Source organism: Phalangium opilio, unplaced genomic scaffold (assembly GCF_054372755.1).
Source record: "Phalangium opilio isolate 3A_F unplaced genomic scaffold, DU_Popi_V2 ptg000054l_1, whole genome shotgun sequence".
Lineage (NCBI taxonomy): Eukaryota > Metazoa > Arthropoda > Arachnida > Opiliones > Phalangiidae > Phalangium > Phalangium opilio.
In genome coordinates, this window is record NW_028324173.1 from 2411803 (window position 1) to 2433689 (window position 21887).

General features: G+C 38.2%; 1 non-coding gene and 32 pseudogenes across 1 annotated transcript; all 33 read left to right on the forward strand.

The window, feature by feature from the left end:
* Positions 1-201: 201 nt before the first annotated feature.
* On the forward strand, positions 202-320 carry LOC149670209 (5S ribosomal RNA; annotated as a pseudogene).
* A 359-nt stretch (positions 321-679) lies between these two features.
* Positions 680-798, forward strand: LOC149670210 (5S ribosomal RNA; annotated as a pseudogene).
* An 812-nt stretch (positions 799-1610) lies between these two features.
* LOC149670211 (5S ribosomal RNA) lies at positions 1611-1729 on the forward strand (annotated as a pseudogene).
* An 812-nt stretch (positions 1730-2541) lies between these two features.
* On the forward strand, positions 2542-2660 carry LOC149670212 (5S ribosomal RNA; annotated as a pseudogene).
* An 812-nt stretch (positions 2661-3472) lies between these two features.
* Positions 3473-3591, forward strand: LOC149670213 (5S ribosomal RNA; annotated as a pseudogene).
* Positions 3592-4177: 586 nt separating this feature from the next.
* Positions 4178-4296, forward strand: LOC149670214 (5S ribosomal RNA; annotated as a pseudogene).
* Positions 4297-4432: 136 nt separating this feature from the next.
* LOC149670215 (5S ribosomal RNA) lies at positions 4433-4535 on the forward strand (annotated as a pseudogene).
* Positions 4536-4657: 122 nt separating this feature from the next.
* Positions 4658-4776, forward strand: LOC149670216 (5S ribosomal RNA; annotated as a pseudogene).
* A 136-nt stretch (positions 4777-4912) lies between these two features.
* On the forward strand, positions 4913-5015 carry LOC149670217 (5S ribosomal RNA; annotated as a pseudogene).
* A 122-nt stretch (positions 5016-5137) lies between these two features.
* On the forward strand, positions 5138-5257 carry LOC149670218 (5S ribosomal RNA; annotated as a pseudogene).
* A 361-nt stretch (positions 5258-5618) lies between these two features.
* Positions 5619-5737, forward strand: LOC149670219 (5S ribosomal RNA; annotated as a pseudogene).
* A 136-nt stretch (positions 5738-5873) lies between these two features.
* On the forward strand, positions 5874-5992 carry LOC149670220 (5S ribosomal RNA; annotated as a pseudogene).
* A 344-nt stretch (positions 5993-6336) lies between these two features.
* LOC149670221 (5S ribosomal RNA) lies at positions 6337-6455 on the forward strand. Its single transcript, XR_016367248.1, has one exon. It is a non-coding gene; the product is annotated as a 5S ribosomal RNA (ribosomal RNA).
* A 377-nt stretch (positions 6456-6832) lies between these two features.
* On the forward strand, positions 6833-6951 carry LOC149670222 (5S ribosomal RNA; annotated as a pseudogene).
* Positions 6952-7310: 359 nt separating this feature from the next.
* On the forward strand, positions 7311-7429 carry LOC149670223 (5S ribosomal RNA; annotated as a pseudogene).
* Positions 7430-7790: 361 nt separating this feature from the next.
* Positions 7791-7909, forward strand: LOC149670224 (5S ribosomal RNA; annotated as a pseudogene).
* A 362-nt stretch (positions 7910-8271) lies between these two features.
* LOC149670225 (5S ribosomal RNA) lies at positions 8272-8390 on the forward strand (annotated as a pseudogene).
* Positions 8391-8977: 587 nt separating this feature from the next.
* LOC149670226 (5S ribosomal RNA) lies at positions 8978-9080 on the forward strand (annotated as a pseudogene).
* A 122-nt stretch (positions 9081-9202) lies between these two features.
* LOC149670227 (5S ribosomal RNA) lies at positions 9203-9321 on the forward strand (annotated as a pseudogene).
* A 1049-nt stretch (positions 9322-10370) lies between these two features.
* Positions 10371-10489, forward strand: LOC149670228 (5S ribosomal RNA; annotated as a pseudogene).
* Positions 10490-10849: 360 nt separating this feature from the next.
* On the forward strand, positions 10850-10968 carry LOC149670229 (5S ribosomal RNA; annotated as a pseudogene).
* A 361-nt stretch (positions 10969-11329) lies between these two features.
* On the forward strand, positions 11330-11448 carry LOC149670230 (5S ribosomal RNA; annotated as a pseudogene).
* A 362-nt stretch (positions 11449-11810) lies between these two features.
* On the forward strand, positions 11811-11929 carry LOC149670231 (5S ribosomal RNA; annotated as a pseudogene).
* A 587-nt stretch (positions 11930-12516) lies between these two features.
* LOC149670232 (5S ribosomal RNA) lies at positions 12517-12619 on the forward strand (annotated as a pseudogene).
* Positions 12620-12741: 122 nt separating this feature from the next.
* Positions 12742-12860, forward strand: LOC149670233 (5S ribosomal RNA; annotated as a pseudogene).
* An 811-nt stretch (positions 12861-13671) lies between these two features.
* On the forward strand, positions 13672-13790 carry LOC149670234 (5S ribosomal RNA; annotated as a pseudogene).
* Positions 13791-13926: 136 nt separating this feature from the next.
* On the forward strand, positions 13927-14029 carry LOC149670235 (5S ribosomal RNA; annotated as a pseudogene).
* Positions 14030-14151: 122 nt separating this feature from the next.
* On the forward strand, positions 14152-14270 carry LOC149670236 (5S ribosomal RNA; annotated as a pseudogene).
* A 137-nt stretch (positions 14271-14407) lies between these two features.
* LOC149670237 (5S ribosomal RNA) lies at positions 14408-14510 on the forward strand (annotated as a pseudogene).
* A 122-nt stretch (positions 14511-14632) lies between these two features.
* Positions 14633-14751, forward strand: LOC149670238 (5S ribosomal RNA; annotated as a pseudogene).
* Positions 14752-15112: 361 nt separating this feature from the next.
* On the forward strand, positions 15113-15231 carry LOC149670239 (5S ribosomal RNA; annotated as a pseudogene).
* A 363-nt stretch (positions 15232-15594) lies between these two features.
* LOC149670240 (5S ribosomal RNA) lies at positions 15595-15713 on the forward strand (annotated as a pseudogene).
* Positions 15714-15850: 137 nt separating this feature from the next.
* On the forward strand, positions 15851-15969 carry LOC149670241 (5S ribosomal RNA; annotated as a pseudogene).
* The last annotated feature ends 5918 nt before the right edge of the window (positions 15970-21887 follow it).

Here is a 21887-nt window from a genome sequence, read left to right on the forward strand (position 1 = left end):
CGATCACCGAAGTTAAGCAGCGTCGAGCGCATACAGTATTTGGGAATACTGCGTGCCGTTTGTTTTTTCACTTTTGTTTTCTCCTTCAAATTCCACCCGATATGAAAAAAGCAAACATATCTTCTTTTTGTTATTGTTTTATAAAGATGATGGTTAATTTGTCTCACTTAATTTAAATTCGAATTTTTAACTAGCACTCTCGGCAACGGCCATATCACGCTGAATACACCGGTTCTCGTCCGATAAGTGAAGTTAAGTAGCGTCGAGCGCAGTCACTACTTGGGAGGGAGACCACTTAGGAACACTGCGTGCCGTTGGCTTTTTCACTTTTTTTTCCTCTTTTAATTTTTAATAGATATGAAAAAAGCAAACATGTTTTCATTTTGTTATTGTTTTAAAATGATGGTTTATTTGTCTCACTTAATTTAAATTCGAATTATTAACTAGCACTCTCGGCAACGGCCATATCACGCTGAAAACACCGGTTCACGTCCGATCACCGAAGTTAAGCAGCGTCGAGCGCATACAGTACTTGGGAATACTGCGTGCCGTTTGTTTTTTCACTTTTGTTTCCTCTTTTAAATTCCACCAGGTATGAAAAAAGCAAACATATCTTCTTTTTGTTATTGTTTTATAAAGATGAAGGTTAATTAAATTCAAATTATTAACTAGCACTCTCGGCAACGGCCATATCACGCTGAATACACCGGTTCTCGTCCGATAACCGAAGTTAAGCAGCGTTGAGCGCAGTCACTACTTGGGAGGGAGACCACTTAGGAACACTGCGTGCCGTTGGCTTTTTCACTTTTTTTTCCTCTTTTAAATTCCAATAGATATGAAAAAAGCAAACATATTTTCTTTTTGTTATTGTTTGAAAAAGATGAAGGTTAATTTGTCTCACTTAATTTAAATTCAAATTATTATCTAGCACTCTCGGCAACGGCCATATCACGCTGAGAACACCGGTTCTCGTCCGATCGCCGACGTTAGCAGCGTCGAGCGCAGTCATTACTTGGGAATATTGCGTGCCGTTTGCTTTTTTCACTTTTGTTTCCTCTTTCAAATTCCACCATATATGAAAAAAGCAAACAAATCTTCTTTTTGTTATTGTTATATAAAGATGAAAGTTAATTAAATTCAAATTATTAACTAGCACTCTCGGCAACGGCCATATCACGCTGAATACACCGATTCTCGTCCGATAATCGAAGTTAAGCAGCGTCGAGCGCATACAGTAGTTGGGAATACTGCGTGCCGTTTGCTTTCTCACTTTTGTTTCCTCTTTTAAATTCCACCAGATATGAAAAAAGCAAACATATCTTCTTTTTGTTATTGTTTTTTAAAGATGAAGGTTAATTAAATTCAAATTATTAACTAGCACTCTCGGCAACGGCCATATCACGCTGAAAACACCGGTTCACGTCCGATCACCGAAGTTAAGCAGCGTCGAGCGCATACAGTACTTGGGAATACTGCGTGCCGTTTGTTTTTTCACTTTTGTTTCCTCTTTTAAATTCCACCAGATATGAAAAAAGCAAACATATCTTCTTTTTGTTATTGTTTTATAAAGATGAAGGTTAATTAAATTCAAATTATTAACTAGCACTCTCGGCAACGGCCATATCACGCTGAATACACCGGTTCTCGTCCGATAACCGAAGTTAAGCAGCGTCGAGCGCAGTCAGTACTTGGGAGGGCGACCACTTAGGAACACTGCGTGCCGTTCGCTTTTTCACTTTTTTTTCCTCTTTTAAATTCCAATAGATATGAAAAAAGCAAACATATTTTCTTTTTGTTATTGTTTGAAAAAGATGAAGGTTAATTTGTCTCACTTAATTTAAATTCGAATTATTATCTAGCACTCTCGGCAACGGCCATATCACGCTGAGAACACCGGTTCTCGTCCGATCGCCGACGTTAGCAGCGTCGAGCGCAGTCAGTACTTGGGAATACTGCGTGCCGTTTGCTTTTTTCACTTTTGTTTCCTCTTTCAAATTCCACCATATATGAAAAAAGCAAACAAATCTTCTTTTTGTTATTGTTATATAAAGATGAAAGTTAATTAAATTCAAATTATTAACTAGCACTCTCGGCAACGGCCATATCACGCTGAATACACCGATTCTCGTCCGATAATCGAAGTTAAGCAGCGTCGAGCGCATACAGTACTTGGGAATACTGCGTGCCGTTTGCTTTCTCACTTTTGTTTCCTCTTTTAAATTCCACCAGATATGAAAAAAGCAAACATATCTTCTTTTTGTTATTGTTTTTTAAAGATGAAGGTTAATTAAATTCAAATTATTAACTAGCACTCTCGGCAACGGCCATATCACGCTGAAAACACCGGTTCACGTCCGATCACCGAAGTTAAGCAGCGTCGAGCGCATACAGTACTTGGGAATACTGCGTGCCGTTTGTTTTTTCACTTTTGTTTCCTCTTTTAAATTCCACCAGATATGAAAAAAGCAAACATATCTTCTTTTTGTTATTGTTTTATAAAGATGAAGGTTAATTAAATTCAAATTATTAACTAGCACTCTCGGCAACGGCCATATCACGCTGAATACACCGGTTCTCGTCCGATAACCGAAGTTAAGCAGCGTCGAGCGCAGTCAGTACTTGGGAGGGCGACCACTTAGGAACACTGCGTGCCGTTCGCTTTTTCACTTTTTTTTCCTCTTTTAAATTCCAATAGATATGAAAAAAGCAAACATATTTTCTTTTTGTTATTGTTTGAAAAAGATGAAGGTTAATTTGTCTCACTTAATTTAAATTCGAATTATTATCTAGCACTCTCGGCAACGGCCATATCACGCTGAGAACACCGGTTCTCGTCCGATCGCCGACGTTAGCAGCGTCGAGCGCAGTCAGTACTTGGGAATACTGCGTGCCGTTTGCTTTTTTCACTTTTGTTTCCTCTTTCAAATTCCACCATATATGAAAAAAGCAAACAAATCTTCTTTTTGTTATTGTTATATAAAGATGAAAGTTAATTAAATTCAAATTATTAACTAGCACTCTCGGCAACGGCCATATCACGCTGAATACACCGATTCTCGTCCGATAATCGAAGTTAAGCAGCGTCGAGCGCATACAGTACTTGGGAATACTGCGTGCCGTTTGCTTTCTCACTTTTGTTTCCTCTTTTAAATTCCACCAGATATGAAAAAAGCAAACATATCTTCTTTTTGTTATTGTTTTTTAAAGATGAAGGTTAATTAAATTCAAATTATTAACTAGCACTCTCGGCAACGGCCATATCACGCTGAAAACACCGGTTCACGTCCGATCACCGAAGTTAAGCAGCGTCGAGCGCATACAGTACTTGGGAATACTGCGTGCCGTTTGTTTTTTCACTTTTGTTTCCTCTTTTAAATTCCACCAGATATGAAAAAAGCAAACATATCTTCTTTTTGTTATTGTTTTATAAAGATGAAGGTTAATTAAATTCAAATTATTAACTAGCACTCTCGGCAACGGCCATATCACGCTGAATACACCGGTTCTCGTCCGATAACCGAAGTTAAGCAGCGTCGAGCGCAGTCAGTACTTGGGAGGGCGACCACTTAGGAACACTGCGTGCCGTTCGCTTTTTCACTTTTTTTTCCTCTTTTAAATTCCAATAGATATGAAAAAAGCAAACATATTTTCTTTTTGTTATTGTTTGAAAAAGATGAAGGTTAATTTGTCTCACTTAATTTAAATTCGAATTATTATCTAGCACTCTCGGCAACGGCCATATCACGCTGAGAACACCGGTTCTCGTCCGATCGCCGACGTTAGCAGCGTCGAGCGCAGTCAGTACTTGGGAATACTGCGTGCCGTTTGCTTTTTTCACTTTTGTTTCCTCTTTCAAATTCCACCATATATGAAAAAAGCAAACAAATCTTCTTTTTGTTATTGTTTTATAAAGATGAAAGTTAATTAAATTCAAATTATTAACTAGCACTCTCGGCAACGGCCATATCACGCTGAATACACCGATTCTCGTCCGATAATCGAAGTTAAGCAGCGTCGAGCGCATACAGTACTTGGGAATACTGCGTGCCGTTTGCTTTCTCACTTTTGATTCCTCTTTTAAATTCCACCAGATAAGAAAAAAGCAAACATATCTTCTTTTTGTTATTGTTTTATAAAGAAGAAAGTTAAAAAATTCAAATTATTAACTAGCATTCTCGGCAACGGCCATATCACGCTGAATACACCGTTTCTCGTCCGATAACCGAAGTTAAGCAGCGTCGAGCGCAGTCATTACTTGGGAGGGAGACCACTTAGGAACACTGCGTGCCGTTGGCTTTTTCACTTTTTTTCCTCTTTTAAATTTTAATAGATATGTAAAAAGCAAACAGGTTTTATTTTTGTTATTGTTTTAAAATGATGAAGGTTAATTTGTCTCACTTAATTTAAATTCGAATTATTAACTAGCACTCTCGGCAACGGCCATATCTCGCTGAAAACACCGGTTCACGTCCGATCACCGAAGTTAAGCAGCGTCGAGCGCATACAGTACTTGGGAATACTGCGTGCCGTTTGCTTTCTCACTTTTGTTTCCTCTTTTAAATTCCACCAGATATGAAAAAAGCAAACATATCTTCTTTTTGTTATAGTTTTATAAAGATGAAGGTTAATTAAATTCAAATTATTAACTAGCACTCTCGGCAACGGCCATATCACGCTGAATACACCAGTTCTCGTCCGATAACCGAAGTTAAGCAGCGTCGAGCGCAGTCATTACTTGGGAGGGAGACCACTTAGGAACACTGCGTGCCGTTGGCTTTTTCACTTTTTTTCCTCTTTTAAATTTTAATAGATATGTAAAAAGCAAACAGGTTTTCTTTTTGTTATTGTTTTAAAATGATGAAGGTTATTTTGTCTCACTTAATTTAAATTCGAATTATTAACTAGCACTCTCGGCAACGGCCATATCACGCTGAAAACACCGGTTCACGTCCGATCACCGAAGTTAAGCAGCGTCGAGCGCATACAGTACTTGGGAATACTGCGTGCCGTTTTTTTTTTCACTTTTGTTTCCTCTTTTTAATTCCAACAGATATGAAAAAAGCAAACATATCTTCTTTTTGTTATAGTTTTATAAAGATGAAGGTTAATTAAATTCAAATTATTAACTAGCACTCTCGGCAACGGCCATATCACGCTGAATACACCTTGTTCTCGTCCGATAACCGAAGTTAAGCAGCGTCGAGCGCAGTCAGTACTTGGGAGGGAGGCCACTTAGGAACACTGCGTGCCGTTGGGTTTTTCACTTTTTTTTCCTCTTTTAAATTCCAATAGATATGAAAAAAGCAAACATATTTTCTTTTTGTTATTGTTTGAAAAAGATGAAGGTTAATTTGTCTCACTTAATTTAAATTCGAATTATTATCTAGCACTCTCGGCAACGGCCATATCACGCTGAGAACACCGGTTCTCGTCCGATCGCCGACGTTAGCAGCGTCGAGCGCAGTCAGTACTTGGGAATACTGCGTGCCGTTTGTTTTTTCACTTTTGTTTCCTCTTTTAAATTCCACCAGATATGAAAAAAGCAAACATATCTTCTTTTTGTTATTGTTTTATAAAGATGAAGGTTAATTAAATTCAAATTATTAACTAGCACTCTCGGCAACGGCCATATCACGCTGAATACACCGGTTCTCGTCCGATAACCGAAGTTAAGCAGCGTCGAGCGCAGTCAGTACTTGGGAGGGCGACCACTTAGGAACACTGCGTGCCGTTAGCTTTTTCACTTTTTTTCCTCTTTTAAATTCCAATAGATATGAAAAAAGCAAACATATTTTCTTTTTGTTATTGTTTTAAAAAGGTGAAGGTTAATTTGTCTCACTTAATTTAAATTCGAATTATTAACTAGCACTCTCGGCAACGGCCATATCACGCTGAAAACACCGATTCTCGTCCGATAACCGAAGTTAAGCAGCGTAGAGCGCAGTCAGTCTTTGGGATGGAGACAACTTAGGAACACTGCGTGCCGTTGGCTTTATCACTTTTTTTTCCTCTTTTAAATTTTAATAGATATGAAAAAAGCAAACATATCTTCTTTTTTGTTATTGTTTTATAAAGATGAAAGTTAATTAAATTAAAATTATTAACCAGCACTATCGGCAACGGCCATAACACGCTGAATAAACCGGTTCTCGTACGATAACCGAAGTTAAGCAGCGTCGAGCGCAGTCACTACTTGGGAACACTGCATGCTGATGGCTTTTTCACTTTTGTTTCCTCTTAAATTCCACCAGATATGAAGAAACAAACATATCTTCTTATTGTTATTTTTTATAAAGATGAAGGTTAATTAAGTTCAAATTTTTAACTAGCACTCTCGGCAACGGCCATATCACGCTGAATACACCGGTTCTCGTCCGATCACCGAAGTTAAGCAGCGTCGAGCGCAGTCAGTACTTGGGAGGGCGACCACTTAGGAACACTGCGTGCCGTTAGCTTTTTCACTTTTTTTTTCCTCTTTTAAATTCCAATAGATATAAAAAAGCAAACATATTTTCTTTTTGTTATTGTTTTAAAAAGATGAAGGTTAATTTGTCTCACTTAATTTAAATTCGAATTATTATCTAGCACTCTCGGCAACGGCCATAACACGCTGAAAACACCGGTTTACGTCCGATCACCGAAGTTAAGCAGCGTCGAGCGCATACAGTATTTGGGAATACTGCGTGCCGTTTGTTTTTTCACTTTTGTTTTCTCCTTCAAATTCCACCCGATATGAAAAAAGCAAACATATCTTCTTTTTGTTATTGTTTTATAAAGATGATGGTTAATTTGTCTCACTTAATTTAAATTCGAATTTTTAACTAGCACTCTCGGCAACGGCCATATCACGCTGAATACACCGGTTCTCGTCCGATAAGTGAAGTTAAGTAGCGTCGAGCGCAGTCACTACTTGGGAGGGAGACCACTTAGGAACACTGCGTGCCGTTGGCTTTTTCACTTTTTTTTCCTCTTTTAATTTTTAATAGATATGAAAAAAGCAAACATGTTTTCATTTTGTTATTGTTTTAAAATGATGGTTTATTTGTCTCACTTAATTTAAATTCGAATTATTAACTAGCACTCTCGGCAACGGCCATATCACGCTGAAAACACCGGTTCACGTCCGATCACCGAAGTTAAGCAGCGTCGAGCGCATACAGTACTTGGGAATACTGCGTGCCGTTTGTTTTTTCACTTTTGTTTCCTCTTTTAAATTCCACCAGGTATGAAAAAAGCAAACATATCTTCTTTTTGTTATTGTTTTATAAAGATGAAGGTTAATTAAATTCAAATTATTAACTAGCACTCTCGGCAACGGCCATATCACGCTGAATACACCGGTTCTCGTCCGATAACCGAAGTTAAGCAGCGTCGAGCGCAGTCAGTACTTGCGAGGGCGACCACTTAGGAACACTGCGTGCCGTTAGCTTTTTCACTTTTTTTCCTCTTTTATATTCCAATAGATATGGAAAAAGCATACATATTTTCTTTTTGTTATTGTTTGAAAAAGATGAAGGTTAATTTGTCTCACTTAATTTAAATTCGAATTATTATCTAGCACTCTCGGCAACGGCCATATCACGCTGAGAACACCGGTTCTCGTCCAATCGCCGACGTTAGCAGCGTCGAGCGCATACAGTACTTGGGAATACTGCGTGCCGTTGGCTTTTTCACTTTTGTTTCCTCTTTCAAATTCCACCAGATATGAAAAAAGCAAACATATCTTCTTTTTTGTTATTGTTTTATAAAGATGAAAGTTAATTAAATTCAAATTATTAACTAGCACTCTCGGCAACGGCCATATCACGCTGAATACACCGGTTCTCGTTCGATAACCGAAGTTAAGCAGCGTCGAGCGCAGTCACTACTAGGGAGGGAGACCACTTAGGAACACTGCGTGCCGTTGGCTTTTTCACTTTTTTTTCCTCTTTTAAATTTTAATATATATGAAAAAAGCAAACACGTTTTCTTTTTGTTATTGTTTTAAAATGATGAAGGTTAATTTGTCTCACTTAATTTAAATTCGAATTATTAACTAACACTCTCGGCAACGGCCATATCACGCTGAAAACACCGGTTCACGTCCGATCACCGAAGTTAAGCAGCGTCGAGCGCATACAGTACTTGGGAATACTGCGTGCCGTTTGTTTTTTCACTTTTGTTTCCTCTTTTAAATTCCACCAGATATGAAAAAAGCAAACATATCTTCTTTTTGTTATTGTTTTATAAAGATGAAGGTTAATTAAATTCAAATTATTAACTAGCACTCTCGGCAACGGCCATATCACGCTGAATACACCGGTTCTCGTCCGATAACCGAAGTTAAGCAGCGTCAAGCGCAGTCAGTACTTGGGAGGGCGACCACTTAGGAACACTGCGTGCCGTTAGCTTTTTCACTTTTTTTTCCTCTTTTAAATTCCAATAGATATGAAAAAAGCAAACATATTTTCTTTTTGTTATTGTTTGAAAAAGATGAAGGTTAATTTGTCTCACTTAATTTAAATTCAAATTATTATCTAGCACTCTCGGCAACGGCCATATCACGCTGAGAACACCGGTTCTCGTCCGATCGCCGACGTTAGCAGCGTCGAGCGCAGTCATTACTTGGGAATACTGCGTGCCGTTTGCTTTTTTCACTTTTGTTTCCTCTTTCAAATTCCACCATATATGAAAAAAGCAAACAAATCTTCTTTTTGTTATTGTTATATAAAGATGAAAGTTAATTAAATTCAAATTATTAACTAGCACTCTCGGCAACGGCCATATCACGCTGAATACACCGATTCTCGTCCGATAATCGAAGTTAAGCAGCGTCGAGCGCATACAGTACTTGGGAATACTGCGTGCCGTTTGCTTTCTCATTTTGGTTTCCTCTTTTAAATTCCACCAGATATGAAAAAAGCAAACATATCTTCTTTTTGTTATTGTTTTTTAAAGATGAAGGTTAATTAAATTCAAATTATTAACTAGCACTCTCGGCAACGGCCATATCACGCTGAAAACACCGGTTCACATCCGATCACCGAAGTTAAGCAGCGTCGAGCGCATACAGTACTTGGGAATACTGCGTGCCGTTTGTTTTTTCACTTTTGTTTCCTCTTTTAAATTCCACCAGATATGAAAAAAGCAAACATATCTTCTTTTTGTTATTGTTTTATAAAGATGAAGGTTAATTAAATTCAAATTATTAACTAGCACTCTCGGCAACGGCCATATCACGCTGAATACACCGGTTCTCGTCCGATAACCGAAGTTAAGCAGCGTCGAGCGCAGTCAGTACTTGGGAGGGCGACCACTTAGGAACACTGCGTGCCGTTCGCTTTTTCACTTTTTTTTCCTCTTTTAAATTCCAATAGATATGAAAAAAGCAAACATATTTTCTTTTTGTTATTGTTTGAAAAAGATGAAGGTTAATTTGTCTCACTTAATTTAAATTCGAATTATTATCTAGCACTCTCGGCAACGGCCATATCACGCTGAGAACACCGGTTCTCGTCCGATCGCCGACGTTAGCAGCGTCGAGCGCAGTCAGTACTTGGGAATACTGCGTGCCGTTTGCTTTTTTCACTTTTGTTTCCTCTTTCAAATTCCACCATATATGAAAAAAGCAAACAAATCTTCTTTTTGTTATTGTTTTATAAAGATGAAAGTTAATTAAATTCAAATTATTAACTAGCACTCTCGGCAACGGCCATATCACGCTGAATACACCGATTCTCGTCCGATAATCGAAGTTAAGCAGCGTCGAGCGCATACAGTACTTGGGAATACTGCGTGCCGTTTGCTTTCTCACTTTTGTTTCCTCTTTTAAATTCCACCAGATATGAAAAAAGCAAACATATCTTCTTTTTGTTATTGTTTTTTAAAGATGAAGGTTAATTAAATTCAAATTATGAACTAGCACTCTCGGCAACGGCCATATCACGCTGAATACACCGGTTCTCGTCCGATCACCGAAGTAAAGCAGCGTCGAGCGCATACAGTACTTGGGAATACTGCGTGCCGTTTGCTTTTTCACTTTTGATTCCTCTTTTAATTTTTAATAGATATGAAAAAAGCAAACATGTTTTCATTTTGTTATTGTTTTAAAATGATGGTTTATTTGTCTCACTTAATTTAAATTCGAATTATTAACTAGCACTCTCGGCAACGGCCATATCACGCTGAAAACACCGGTTCACGTCCGATCACCGAAGTTAAGCAGCGTCGAGCGCATACAGTACTTGGGAATACTGCGTGCCGTTTGTTTTTTCACTTTTGTTTCCTCTTTTAAATTCCACCAGGTATGAAAAAAGCAAACATATCTTCTTTTTGTTATTGTTTTATAAAGATGAAGGTTAATTAAATTCAAATTATTAACTAGCACTCTCGGCAACGGCCATATCACGCTGAATACACCGGTTCTCGTCCGATAACCGAAGTTAAGCAGCGTTGAGCGCAGTCACTACTTGGGAGGGAGACCACTTAGGAACACTGCGTGCCGTTGGCTTTTTCACTTTTTTTTCCTCTTTTAAATTTTAATAGATATGAAAAAAGCAAACATGTTTTCTTTTTGTTATTGTTTTAAAATGATGAAGGTTAATTTGTCTCACTTAATTTAAATTCGAATTATTAACTAGCACTCTCGGCAACGGCCATATCACGCTGAAAACACCGGTTCACGTCCGATCACCGAAGTTAAGCAGCGTCGAGCGCATACAGTACTTGGGATACTGCGTGCCGTTTGTTTTTTCACTTTTGTTTTCTCTTTTAAATTCCACCAGATATGAAAAAGCAAACATATCTTCTTTTTGTTATTGTTTTATAAAGATGAAGGTTAATTAAATTCAAATTATTAACTAGCACTCTCGGCAACGGCCATATCACGCTGAATACACCGGTTCTCGTCCGATAACCGAAGTTAAGCAGCGTCGAGCGCAGTCAGTACTTGCGAGGGCGACCACTTAGGAACACTGCGTGCCGTTAGCTTTTTCACTTTTTTTCCTCTTTTATATTCCAATAGATATGGAAAAAGCATACATATTTTCTTTTTGTTATTGTTTGAAAAAGATGAAGGTTAATTTGTCTCACTTAATTTAAATTCGAATTATTATCTAGCACTCTCGGCAACGGCCATATCACGCTGAGAACACCGGTTCTCGTCCAATCGCCGACGTTAGCAGCGTCGAGCGCATACAGTACTTGGGAATACTGCGTGCCGTTGGCTTTTTCACTTTTGTTTCCTCTTTCAAATTCCACCAGATATGAAAAAAGCAAACATATCTTCTTTTTTGTTATTGTTTTATAAAGATGAAAGTTAATTAAATTCAAATTATTAACTAGCACTCTCGGCAACGGCCATATCACGCTGAATACACCGGTTCTCGTTCGATAACCGAAGTTAAGCAGCGTCGAGCGCAGTCACTACTAGGGAGGGAGACCACTTAGGAACACTGCGTGCCGTTGGCTTTTTCACTTTTTTTTCCTCTTTTAAATTTTAATATATATGAAAAAAGCAAACACGTTTTCTTTTTGTTATTGTTTTAAAATGATGAAGGTTAATTTGTCTCACTTAATTTAAATTCGAATTATTAACTAACACTCTCGGCAACGGCCATATCACGCTGAAAACACCGGTTCACGTCCGATCACCGAAGTTAAGCAGCGTCGAGCGCATACAGTACTTGGGAATACTGCGTGCCGTTTGTTTTTTCACTTTTGTTTCCTCTTTTAAATTCCACCAGATATGAAAAAAGCAAACATATCTTCTTTTTGTTATTGTTTTATAAAGATGAAGGTTAATTAAATTCAAATTATTAACTAGCACTCTCGGCAACGGCCATATCACGCTGAATACACCGGTTCTCGTCCGATAACCGAAGTTAAGCAGCGTCAAGCGCAGTCAGTACTTGGGAGGGCGACCACTTAGGAACACTGCGTGCCGTTAGCTTTTTCACTTTTTTTTCCTCTTTTAAATTCCAATAGATATGAAAAAAGCAAACATATTTTCTTTTTGTTATTGTTTGAAAAAGATGAAGGTTAATTTGTCTCACTTAATTTAAATTCAAATTATTATCTAGCACTCTCGGCAACGGCCATATCACGCTGAGAACACCGGTTCTCGTCCGATCGCCGACGTTAGCAGCGTCGAGCGCAGTCATTACTTGGGAATACTGCGTGCCGTTTGCTTTTTTCACTTTTGTTTCCTCTTTCAAATTCCACCATATATGAAAAAAGCAAACAAATCTTCTTTTTGTTATTGTTATATAAAGATGAAAGTTAATTAAATTCAAATTATTAACTAGCACTCTCGGCAACGGCCATATCACGCTGAATACACCGATTCTCGTCCGATAATCGAAGTTAAGCAGCGTCGAGCGCATACAGTACTTGGGAATACTGCGTGCCGTTTGCTTTCTCACTTTTGTTTCCTCTTTTAAATTCCACCAGATATGAAAAAAGCAAACATATCTTCTTTTTGTTATTGTTTTTTAAAGATGAAGGTTAATTAAATTCAAATTATTAACTAGCACTCTCGGCAACGGCCATATCACGCTGAAAACACCGGTTCACATCCGATCACCGAAGTTAAGCAGCGTCGAGCGCATACAGTACTTGGGAATACTGCGTGCCGTTTGTTTTTTCACTTTTGTTTCCTCTTTTAAATTCCACCAGATATGAAAAAAGCAAACATATCTTCTTTTTGTTATTGTTTTATAAAGATGAAGGTTAATTAAATTCAAATTATTAACTAGCACTCTCGGCAACGGCCATATCACGCTGAATACACCGGTTCTCGTCCGATAACCGAAGTTAAGCAGCGTCGAGCGCAGTCAGTACTTGGGAGGGCGACCACTTAGGAACACTGCGTGCCGTTCGCTTTTTCACTTTTTTTTCCTCTTTTAAATTCCAATAGATATGAAAAAAGCAAACATATTTTCTTTTTGTTATTGTTTGAAAAAGATGAAGGTTAATTTGTCTCACTTAATTTAAATTCGAATTATTATCTAGCACTCTCGGCAACGGCCATATCACGCTGAGAACACCGGTTCTCGTCCGATCGCCGACGTTAGCAGCGTCGAGCGCAGTCAGTACTTGGGAATACTGCGTGCCGTTTGCTTTTTTCACTTTTGTTTCCTCTTTCAAATTCCACCATATATGAAAAAAGCAAACAAATCTTCTTTTTGTTATTGTTTTATAAAGATGAAAGTTAATTAAATTCAAATTATTAACTAGCACTCTCGGCAACGGCCATATCACGCTGAATACACCGATTCTCGTCCGATAATCGAAGTTAAGCAGCGTCGAGCGCATACAGTACTTGGGAATACTGCGTGCCGTTTGCTTTCTCACTTTTGTTTCCTCTTTTAAATTCCACCAGATATGAAAAAAGCAAACATATCTTCTTTTTGTTATTGTTTTTTAAAGATGAAGGTTAATTAAATTCAAATTATGAACTAGCACTCTCGGCAACGGCCATATCACGCTGAATACACCGGTTCTCGTCCGATCACCGAAGTAAAGCAGCGTCGAGCGCATACAGTACTTGGGAATACTGCGTGCCGTTTGCTTTTTCACTTTTGATTCCTCTTTTAAATTCCACCAGATAAGAAAAAAGCAAACATATCTTCTTTTTGTTATTGTTTTATAAAGAAGAAAGTTAAAAAATTCAAATTATTAACTAGCATTCTCGGCAACGGCCATATCACGCTGAATACACCGGTTCTCGTCCGATAACCGAAGTTAAGCAGCGTCGAGCGCAGTCATTACTTGGGAGGGAGACCACTTAGGAACACTGCGTGCCGTTGGCTTTTTCACTTTTTTTCCTCTTTTAAATTTTAATAGATATGTAAAAAGCAAACAGGTTTTATTTTTGTTATTGTTTTAAAATGATGAAGGTTAATTTGTCTCACTTAATTTAAATTCGAATTATTAACTAGCACTCTCGGCAACGGCCATATCACGCTGAAAACACCGGTTCACGTCCGATCACCGAAGTTAAGCAGCGTCGAGCGCATACAGTACTTGGGAATACTGCGTGCCGTTTGCTTTCTCACTTTTGTTTCCTCTTTTAAATTCCACCAGATATGAAAAAAGCAAACATATCTTCTTTTTGTTAATGTTTTATAAAGAAGAAAGTTAATTAAATTCAAATTATTAACTAGCATTCTCGGCAACGGCCATATCACGCTGAATACACCGGTTCTCGTTCGATAACCGAAGTTAAGCAGCGTCGAGCGCAGTCATTACTTGGGAGGGAGACCACTTAGGAACACTGCGTGCCGTTGGCTTTTTCACTTTTTTTTCCTCTTTTAAATTTTAATAGATATGTAAAAAGCAAACAGGTTTTCTTTTTGTTATTGTTTTAAAATGATGAAGGTTAATTTGTCTCACTTAATTTAAATTCGAATTATTAACTAGCACTCTCGGCAACGGCCATATCACGCTGAAAACACCGGTTCACGTCCGATCACCGAAGTTAAGCAGCGTTGAGCGCATACAGTACTTGGGAATACTGCGTGCCGTTTGTTTTTTCACTTTTGTTTCCTCTTTTTAATTCCAACAGATATGAAAAAAGCAAACATATCTTCTTTTTGTTATAGTTTTATAAAGATGAAGGTTAATTAAATTCAAATTATTAACTAGCACTCTCGGCAACGGCCATATCACGCTGAATACACCGGTTCTCGTCCGATAACCGAAGTTAAGCAGCGTCGAGCGCAGTCAGTACTTGGGAGGGAGGCCACTTAGGAACACTGCGTGCCGTTGGGTTTTTCACTTTTTTTTCCTCTTTTAAATTCCAATAGATATGAAAAAAGCAAACATATTTTCTTTTTGTTATTGTTTGAAAAAGATGAAGGTTAATTTGTCTCACTTAATTTAAATTCGAATTATTATCTAGCACTCTCGGCAACGGCCATATCACGCTGAGAACACCGGTTCTCGTCCGATCGCCGACGTTAGCAGCGTCGAGCGCAGTCAGTACTTGGGAATACTGCGTGCCGTTTGCTTTTTCACTTTTGTTTCCTCTTTCAAATTCCACCAGATATGAAAAAAGCAAACATATCTTCTTTTTGTTATTGTTTTATAAAGATGAAAGTTAATTAAATTCAAATTATTAACTAGCACTCTCGGCAACGGCAGTATCACGCTGAATACACCGGTTCTCGTCCGATAACCGAAGTTAAGCAGCGTCGAGCGCAGTCATTACTTGGGAGGGAGACCACTTAGGAACACTGCGTGGCGTTGGCTTTGTCACTTTTTTTTCCTGTTTTAAATTTTAATACATATGTAAAAAGCAAACAGGTTTTCTTTTTGTTATTGTTTTAAAATGATGAAGGTTGATTTGTCTCACTTAATTTAAATCCGAATTATTAACTAGCACTCTCGGCAACGGCCATATCACGCTGAGAACACCGGTTCTCGTCCGATCGCCGACGTTAGCAGCGTCGAGCGCAGTCAGTACTTGGGAATACTGCGTGACGTTTGCTTTTTTCACTTTTGTTTCCTCATTCAAATTCCACCATATATGAAAAAAGCAAACAAATCTTCTTTTTTGTTATTGTTTTATAAAGATGAAAGTTAATTAAATTCAAATTATTAACTAGCACTCTCGGCAACGGCCATATCACGCTGAATACACCGGTTCTCGTCCGATAACCGAAGTTAAGCAGCGTCGAGCGCAGTCATTATTTGGGAGGGAGACCACTTAGGAACACTGCGTGCCGTTGGCTTTTTCACTTTTTTTTCCTCTTTTAAATTTTAATAGATATGTAAAAAGCAAACAGGTTTTCTTTTTGTTATTGTTTTAAAATGATGAAGGTTAATTTGTCTCATTTAATTTAAATTCGAATTATTAACTAGCACTCTCGGCAACGGCCATATCACGCTGAAAACACAGATTCTCGTCCGATAACCGAAGTTAAGCAGCGTAGAGCGCAGTCATTACTTGGGAGGGAGACCACTTAGGAACACTGCGTGCCGTTGGCTTTTTCACTTTTTTTTCCTCTTTTAAATTTTAATAGATATGTAAAAAGCAAACAGGTTTTCTTTTTGTTATTGTTTTAAAATGATGAAGGTTAATTTGTCTCACTTAATTTAAATTCGAATTATTAACTAGCACTCTCGGCAACGGCCATATAACGCTGAAAATACCGGTTTACGTCCGATCACCGAAGTTAAGCAGCGTCGAGCGCATACAGTATTTGGGAATACTGCGTGCCGTTTGTTTTTTCACTTTTGTTTTCTCCTTCAAATTCCACCAGATATGAAAAAAGCAAACATATCTTTTTGTTATTGTTTTATAAAGATGAAAGTTAATTAAATTCAAATTATTAACTAGCACTCTCGGCAACGGCCATATCACGCTGAATACACCGGTTCTCGTCCGATAACCGAAGTTAAGCGGCGTCGAGCGCAGTCACTACATGGGAGAGAGAGACCACTTAGGAACACTACCAGAGATACGGGGATGTAAATAATGTGACCTTGACACAAATGTTCGGATAATTATAAAAAAAAAACTTCGCGGTTTCGAACCTGTGGCCTTCCGGGAGTGAGGCGGATGCGATAACCGCTACACTAAAGATATGTTATTATTTTTAATCGAAAGAACAGGGTCAAGTAATTAAGCAATACGTGAAAAAACAAACCCCTCCATAGAAAATGCATTAGACTATACTTTGCAGGCTCGTAACTCTGTTTCTACTGGAGATACGGGGATGTCCTTTGAGTATGTTATAGTCCAATTTGTCCCCCATCTAACCATACTAAAAACATTGAGCTACGACAAACAGGGGCCGAGATATTAAGCAAAATGTTCGTCAACTTTGGTATCGTCTCAATTATTTTTATTATGTTACTTATGATTTTTGCACTAAACTTTGGAGGCTCATAACTCTTGTTCTACAAGAGATACTGGGATCTCCTTTGGATATGTTACAGTACTCTTTGCTCCCCATACAAGGATACTTTAAACTTGAGGCTACCTCAATATCGTCTTCAACTTACTTTTTGTCTCACTTATTGTTAGAAGGTTACTTTTGATTTTTGAAAATATACTTTGCAGGCTCGTAACTCTGTTTCTACTGGAGATACGGGGATGTCCTTTGAGTATGTTATAGACCAATTTGTCACCCATCTAGCCATACTAAGAATTAGGGCTACGACAAACAGTAGTCGAGTAATTAAGCTAATCGTAAACAAACAAACCCCTCCATAGGAAATACATTAGACTAAATTCTGGAGGCTCGTAACTCTGGTTCTACCAGAGATACGGGGATGTAAATAATGTGACCTTGACACAAATGTTCGGATAATTATAAAGGTCTTTGCATGTTCCAAGCAAAAAAAAACTTCGCGGTTTCGAACCTGTGGCCTTCCGGGAGTGAGGCGGATGCGATAACCGATACATTAAAGATATGTTATTATTTTTAATCGAAAGAACAGGGTCAAGTAATTAAGCAATACGTGAACAAACAAACCCCTCCATAGAAAATGCATTAGACTATACTTTGCAGGCTCGTAACTCTGTTTCTACTGGAGATACGGGGATGTCCTTAGGATATGTTATAGTCCAAATTGTCCCTCATCTAACCTTACTAAAAACATTGAGCTACGACAAACAAGGGCCGAGATATTAAGCAAAATTTTCGTCAACTTTGGTATCGTCTCACTTATTTTTATTATGTTACTTATGATTTTTGCACTAAACTTTGGAGGCTCATAACTCTTGTTCTACAAGAGATACTGGGATCTCCTTTGGATATGTTATAGTACTCTTTGCTCCCCATACAAGGATACTTTAAACTTGAGGCTACCTCAATATCGTCGTCAACTTATTTTTTGTCTCACTTATTGTTAGAAGGTTACTTTTGATTTTTGAAAATATACTTTGCAGGCTCGTAACTCTGTTTCTACTGGAGATACGGGGATGTCCTTTGAGTATGTTATAGACCAATTTGTCCCCCATCTAGCCATACTAAGAATTAGGGCTACGACAAACAGTAGTCGAGTAATTAAGCTAATCGTAAACAAACAAACCCCTCCATAGGAAATACATTAGACTAAATTCTGGAGGCTCGTAACTCTGGTTCTACCAGAGATACGGGGATGTAAATAATGTGACCTTGACACAAATGTTCGGTCTTTGCATATTCCAAGCAAAAAAAACTTCGCGGTTTCGAACCTGTGGCCTTCCAAGAGTGAGGCGGATGCGATAACCGCTACACTAAAGATATGTTATTATTTTTAATCGAAAGAACAGGGTCAAGTAATTAAGCAATACGTGAACAAACAAACCCCTCCATAGAAAATGCATTAGACTATACTTTGCAGGCTCGTAACTCTGTTTCTACTGGAGATACGGGGATGTCCTTAGGATATGTTATAGTCCAAATTGTCCCCCATCTAACCATACTAAAAACTTTGGGCTACGACAAACAGGGGCCGAGTACTTAAGCAAAACGTAACGAAACAAACCCCCTCCATAGGAAATGCATTAGACTATACTTTGCAGGCTCGTAACTCTGTTTCTACTGGAGATACGGGGATGTCCTTTGAGTATGTTATAGTCCAAATTGTCCCCCATCTAACCTTACTAAAAACATTGAGCTACGACAAACAAGGGCCGAGATATTAAGCAAAATTTTCGTCAACTTTGGTATCGTCTCACTTATTTTTATTATGTTACTTATGATTTTTGCACTAAACTTTGGAGGCTCATAACTCTTGTTCTACAAGAGATACTGGGATCTCCTTTGGATATGTTATAGTACTCTTTGCTCCCCATACAAGGATACTTTAAACTTGAGGCTACCTCAATATCGTCGTCAACTTATTTTTTGTCTCACTTATTGTTAGAAGGTTAATTTTGATTTTTGAAAATAAACTTTGCAGGCTCGTAACTCTGGTTCTACCAGAGATACGGGGATGTAAATTATGTGACCTTGACACAAATGTTCGGATAATTATAAAGGTCTTTGCATGTTCCAAGCAAAAAAAAAAACTTCGCGGTTTCGAACCTGTGGCCTTCCGGGAGTGAGGCGGATGCGATAACCGCTACACTAAAGATATGTTATTATTTTTAATCGAAAGAACAGGGTCAAGTAATTAAGCAATACGTGAAAAAACAAACCCCTCCATAGAAAATGCATTAGACTATACTTTGCAGGCTCGTAACTCTGTTTCTACTGGAGATACGGGGATGTCCTTTGAGTATGTTATAGTCCAATTTGTCCCCCATCTAACCATACTAAAAACATTGAGCTACGACAAACAGGGGCCGAGTAATTAAGCTAAACGTAAACAAACAACCCGTCCATAGGAAATGCATTAGACTATATTTTGCAGGCCCACAACTCTGTGTCTACTAGAGATAAGGCGATGTCCTTAGGATATGTTATAGTCCAAATTGTCCCCCATCTAACCATACTAAAAACATTGAGCTACGACAAACAGGGGCCGAGATATTAAGCAAAATGTTCGTCAACTTTGGTATCGTCTCAATTATTTTTATTATGTTACTTATGATTTTTGCACTAAACTTTGGAGGCTCATAACTCTTGTTCTACAAGAGATACTGGGATCTCCTTTGGATATGTTACAGTACTCTTTGCTCCCCATACAAGGATACTTTAAACTTGAGGCTACCTCAATATCGTCTTCAACTTACTTTTTGTCTCACTTATTGTTAGAAGGTTACTTTTGATTTTTGAAAATATACTTTGCAGGCTCGTAACTCTGTTTCTACTGGAGATACGGGGATGTCCTTTGAGTATGTTATAGACCAATTTGTCACCCATCTAGCCATACTAAGAATTAGGGCTACGACAAACAGTAGTCGAGTAATTAAGCTAATCGTAAACAAACAAACCCCTCCATAGGAAATACATTAGACTAAATTCTGGAGGCTCGTAACTCTGGTTCTACCAGAGATACGGGGATGTAAATAATGTGACCTTGACACAAATGTTCGGATAATTATAAAGGTCTTTGCATGTTCCAAGCAAAAAAAAACTTCGCGGTTTCGAACCTGTGGCCTTCCGGGAGTGAGGCGGATGCGATAACCGATACATTAAAGATATGTTATTATTTTTAATCGAAAGAACAGGGTCAAGTAATTAAGCAATACGTGAACAAACAAACCCCTCCATAGAAAATGCATTAGACTATACTTTGCAGGCTCGTAACTCTGTTTCTACTGGAGATACGGGGATGTCCTTAGGATATGTTATAGTCCAAATTGTCCCTCATCTAACCTTACTAAAAACATTGAGCTACGACAAACAAGGGCCGAGATATTAAGCAAAATTTTCGTCAACTTTGGTATCGTCTCACTTATTTTTATTATGTTACTTATGATTTTTGCACTAAACTTTGGAGGCTCATAACTCTTGTTCTACAAGAGATACTGGGATCTCCTTTGGATATGTTATAGTACTCTTTGCTCCCCATACAAGGATACTTTAAACTTGAGGCTACCTCAATATCGTCGTCAACTTATTTTTTGTCTCACTTATTGTTAGAAGGTTACTTTTGATTTTTGAAAATATACTTTGCAGGCTCGTAACTCTGTTTCTACTGGAGATACGGGGATGTCCTTTGAGTATGTTATAGACCAATTTGTCCCCCATCTAGCCATACTAAGAATTAGGGCTACGACAAACAGTAGTCGAGTAATTAAGCTAATCGTAAACAAACAAACCCCTCCATAGGAAATACATTAGACTAAATTCTGGAGGCTCGTAACTCTGGTTCTACCAGAGATACGGGGATGTAAATAATGTGACCTTGACACAAATGTTCGGTCTTTGCATATTCCAAGCAAAAAAAACTTCGCGGTTTCGAACCTGTGGCCTTCCAAGAGTGAGGCGGATGCGATAACCGCTACACTAAAGATATGTTATTATTTTTAATCGAAAGAACAGGGTCAAGTAATTAAGCAATACGTGAACAAACAAACCCCTCCATAGAAAATGCATTAGACTATACTTTGCAGGCTCGTAACTCTGTTTCTACTGGAGATACGGGGATGTCCTTAGGATATGTTATAGTCCAAATTGTCCCCCATCTAACCATACTAAAAACTTTGGGCTACGACAAACAGGGGCCGAGTACTTAAGCAAAACGTAACGAAACAAACCCCCTCCATAGGAAATGCATTAGACTATACTTTGCAGGCTCGTAACTCTGTTTCTACTGGAGATACGGGGATGTCCTTTGAGTATGTTATAGTCCAAATTGTCCCCCATCTAACCTTACTAAAAACATTGAGCTACGACAAACAAGGGCCGAGATATTAAGCAAAATTTTCGTCAACTTTGGTATCGTCTCACTTATTTTTATTATGTTACTTATGATTTTTGCACTAAACTTTGGAGGCTCATAACTCTTGTTCTACAAGAGATACTGGGATCTCCTTTGGATATGTTATAGTACTCTTTGCTCCCCATACAAGGATACTTTAAACTTGAGGCTACCTCAATATCGTCGTCAACTTATTTTTTGTCTCACTTATTGTTAGAAGGTTAATTTTGATTTTTGAAAATAAACTTTGCAGGCTCGTAACTCTGGTTCTACCAGAGATACGGGGATGTAAATTATGTGACCTTGACACAAATGTTCGGATAATTATAAAGGTCTTTGCATGTTCCAAGCAAAAAAAAAAACTTCGCGGTTTCGAACCTGTGGCCTTCCGGGAGTGAGGCGGATGCGATAACCGCTACACTAAAGATATGTTATTATTTTTAATCGAAAGAACAGGGTCAAGTAATTAAGCAATACGTGAAAAAACAAACCCCTCCATAGAAAATGCATTAGACTATACTTTGCAGGCTCGTAACTCTGTTTCTACTGGAGATACGGGGATGTCCTTTGAGTATGTTATAGTCCAATTTGTCCCCCATCTA